The 4,347-nt window shown below is 32.9% G+C and overlaps 1 long non-coding RNA gene across 1 annotated transcript; it reads right to left on the bottom strand.

Annotated features, from left to right (window-relative positions):
- Window positions 1-671: 671 nt before the first annotated feature.
- Window positions 672-2,057, bottom strand: LOC119643652. The gene is made up of 3 exons (XR_005248365.1): window positions 1,472-2,057; window positions 1,179-1,413; window positions 672-1,114 (listed from the first exon to the last, which is right to left on the bottom strand). It is a non-coding gene; the product is annotated as an uncharacterized LOC119643652 (long non-coding RNA).
- Window positions 2,058-4,347: the final 2,290 nt, after the last annotated feature.

The raw sequence follows: 4,347 nt of genomic DNA, 5'->3' as shown, positions 1-4,347 counted from the left end.
TTTTGAGCAATATGTTGGACCATCTTGTCAATTTTTTGGAATTTCTTGAAACCGAATTCTCTCGAGTTGTGTTTTGGTTTTGTGCTCAAAAAAAATTTATTTCGTCAAAGCTTTTTCCCATTTTTTTTTCTCTGAACTGACTTAAACTAAACTTAATGTAAAAGTTTGAAAATAGAACATAAATTATTTCAAAGGGCTAGGGCGCCTATATAAAGAATTCTCTTATGCATTTACTTCAATCAAAATAAATGATCCTGTTGATAGAGTAGTAAAAATAAATCTAGCGGTAACACGTGTTAACCTACTAGCAAATTTTTTTTCAAATTTTTAATACTTACCGTAAGATTTAAGAGAATTAACTTTATCTGTAGTTTTATCGCGTGGCGTAGCCACATTAAACAATGCTTTTATTGAACGGACATTTGACCTCAATATCGCGAATTGATCAAAGTTTTGTCCTTGATGCGATTTTTCGATCCTCGTTTAAGTAGGATATTTTTGGTTCACCCATTTCCCATTTCTTAATTGGTATCATAACATCTGTAGACGAGTTGGTAAAAAAACAGGAGATATATACAACAGCATTTCAAAAGGTAGAAAGGAAGAACTTTCACGCCAATCTAAACGGTGGAAAAGAAAGGTTTATTCGTAATTTCCCAATTGCAGAGAAAAGTTATGTTTGCACATAGTATGCATATGTATGCATCAGGGACGCTACAACTGTCCAGAGGTGTTGGTAAATGCCACAATTGAAGGCGAAGGAGCCAGGCTGAAGTACCCTCAGTTACATCTCTAAAAGCAATTCATGACAAAACGAAGAAGCAAATTGTTGAGAAGCCTTAAGTGTCAATGTTTGATGATACAAGAACTATGGAGATCTAAAATAAACTGGAAAACGCCGATCCCTGGAAATTGATACGACTTCTGGCATGCTTGGTACAAAAAGTAGCAAGACGTAAAGGAAATTCGTACCCCACGATGTTGTCACGACCAATTCACAACAAGCAATAAGTCAAATTTGAACTAAATATCTTCGTCGACGCTAGCGAAGCTGTCTTCTCAACTATAACGTATTGGAGAATAATCTGCTCAGATAGCGTTTATGTTGCTTTCACTATTGGAAAAACTAAATGTAAGCTTTTGTAAACATTGTTTATTCCTAAATTAGAATTACTTACCATGGTATTACGAGTGCGTTTGAAAGACGCTGTATCAAGAAATCCCGATGTGCAACCACCAAATATAATATTTTGATCAGATTCCAAAATAATCGTTAATTGAATAAATTCCAATAGCGGATTGTACAAACGATTTATTTCAAATCGAATAGCCGAACCCCTGGACGAGCGTCTGGATGATAAGCCGTTGGCGCCTAACCATTTTTTGTTAAGCTGTCCAAATATTTTGCAGAAGCTACTAGAAAAGTGTCTTTGATAGAGCAACATCATATTTTTCAACAAAGGAAGCACACCTTTTTTAAAATGGTAGATGCCCGAATATTTTCTTGAATTAACTCGCCGATGGAAATTGCACGATCCTGTCAAACCATTGCAAATACGAGATGCGGTTTTATGTGACGACAACGAAAAACGTGGTGAATGCAAACAAGGCGTGGTCGAACAAATAATTAATGTGCATGTTTGCTCTGTTATAATATAAACTAGGTTCGCAAAACTTCATCGCCCTTCCTTTAAGCTAGCTATACTCAATGTGGTTGGTAAGTCTCAATCTGTGTCGACTCACTGTAGGGGAATATTGTAGATTAAATGTTTGGTATCTCTGCCGTGACTACTTAGAGATTTGCAAATAAAATTCAGACTGTTCTATTTTATGTATAAACATTCACGTTAGCTCATTTTCTATGTAAGCAACAAAAAAGTAATTATACTTTGCATAAATTATATTTGTAAATTTCATTTCTAGATCATTATTTTTATTGCTTATATCTTTCGTTGCTCTTATTGATCTTGTTAGGGTCGTTTCTGTTATCTTTCGACAGTGTACATCCTTGTATGAGTCTCCAGAAAGTGATTGTGAAAAATATGTTAAACATAAAACGTTATCTACAAAAGCGAACAAAGTTAGAATTTTAAGCATTTGCACATTTCGATAAACGTGAATAAAGTCAAAACAAACGAAGGATACAATTTGTTTAGACATACGGGTTGCTGATAAATATATTCAATTTGTTGTATTCGTAATATAGTTGATACTGAAGTCCACAAATTCCTATTGGTTACCTAAAGATAGAAATACAGTTTTTCATTTTGTTTTTGTTTGAATTGTTTTGTTTTACTATAACAACTATTCCTTTTACCCTAATTCCCACAATTCGACATAAAGTGATGTTTTTTTTACTTTTTCTCTTAAAAGAAAGTGTTTAAAAAAAAATTCCGAACTATTCTTTAATATACTTTAAGATCGAATATGAATTCCCCATTAATTAATGCTTAGAAAAAATTGTTTTTATTTTTTACGCTCTTAAGATAGTGAAATAATTTTGTCCTGCTAAATGTATAGATTAAACAATTTTTTTGTAACTTTATGATATATTCAGTACAGATTTTCCGAGTAGCGGGCAACACAGTGCCGTTGCGAAATATGCGCCGACTTAGTGCACAAATAATTGTACCGACACGTTATAAATGTTCAAACGCCTTATATAAGATATTGTATTTCTTGTGGTATGCTGTGTCTCACTTGAGTTGCTCCTCCTGGACGAAGTGCATAGTAATAATCATTAGAAAAAAGGAGTACTAGTTGTGGTGTATACAAATTTAATAATTAGATTTCGCATTTTTTTCCTGCTAAATGTATCGCGATTATGCGTTCAATATGAAATTATAAAAATGAAGTTTTTAAACAAGCATTTTATGATCAATTTTATGAAATTAAATCTAAAAAAATGCAGGAAGCTTTCTTCCATAAAAAGGAAGTTATTCAGTACTGAGTACTTCATTGACTCATACGAGTTGGAAAACGTTCACTCTACTTAGGGGTTCTATTCAATCAAAGATTACGTTTTAATTTGCGCATTAAGCTCTCTGTAAGTAAAGCTACGTCCGCGCTTGGTTTTATTAAAAAAAAGTACATATGTTCATTTAGACTTGGGTATGCCTCTGTTGTGGGATCTCGCTCCGACAGATATTATGTAGATTCAATTGAAACCGTTTAAAGGCAATTCTTGCTGTTTGCCCTTAGGAATTTGGGTTGGAACCACTTCGTCTCTCTGCTTTCTTGTGAAAATAGATTGCTTCTGTTGTCTTATCGTCACTTGAGAAACGTAGATTTATTCTTGATATTTCCTTCTTAACTAAGTTAATTAATGGTACTATCGATTCCCTCGCGTTACTTGGTCAGACAAGCTTTAATGTCCCTCCTTAATTGCTTCTCTAGGAACTATATTTTCATTAATCGTAATCAATATATATGTAATTATGAGCTGTTAATAGGTTCAGAGTTGCTTGCAGAAACCTAAATGACTTCACTTAATCTCAATATCGGATTCTTTAAAGTCTATCAATGCTTAATACGCACGATTTGCCTATTTCGTATTTAAACTAACTTGCAATTTTCACGCCTCACTAGGGTTCGAAAGTTAACTTGTGTTGTTATCTGTTGTCGTTTGCGAAGTTTAGGGGTTCGCTAGAAACTTGATTCTTTATTGGTTGTGGGTGTGCTTTCATTCTTATATATTTATTCATGAGCAATTATTTAATTTTTTTTTTTTTCTTTACTTGGCCTTATGTACTTTATGTTAGTTTTTAATAATAATTAGTATAAGATTTATTTCCAACAGTCAATTAAATTCGGCTGCTAATTTATTTTAGCTGAGTTTGAGTGTGTATACAAATAAAATAAATAAATAAAAAATAAATAAATAAAAATAATGACTCACAGACGAAAGCTGGTAAAACACAAGTACGAAAATTATGTTCAACGATCACCAGAAGAAAATCTCAACAAATAACAGAATACAGAAATGTTCTGAATTTATGTTGTACTACGAACGCGGCCTGCACCAAATTAGGCCTATTTTTAATTGTAGACATCTTTATTCTTGCCATCAGTAAACTATAAAAATAAATTCGATTTAGATCTCCTCTCTCGATTTTTCATTGGTGGGTATTAATTGCACTTCTCTTCGAATGTGCTCATAAAAAGGAAGCGCTCTGTTCATATGTCAACGTAAGTTATATATTATGTGAATACACCATTTTTATTGGCATGAAAATCAAATACCAAAATAAACTGTAATATACGTCTGAGTCAAAGTGATGCTGACTCGGCTTCGATAGATTAATCGTTTAACAGCCCACTATAACTTTCCTTTATTTATATTTCCTC

The sequence above is a fragment of the Glossina fuscipes genome, unplaced genomic scaffold (genome assembly GCF_014805625.2).
Source record: "Glossina fuscipes isolate IAEA_lab_2018 unplaced genomic scaffold, Yale_Gfus_2 61514, whole genome shotgun sequence".
Classification (NCBI taxonomy): Eukaryota; Metazoa; Arthropoda; class Insecta; order Diptera; family Glossinidae; genus Glossina; species Glossina fuscipes.
Note: the sequence above shows the minus strand (reverse complement) of the source record. Positions and strands in the feature narration are given on the sequence as shown.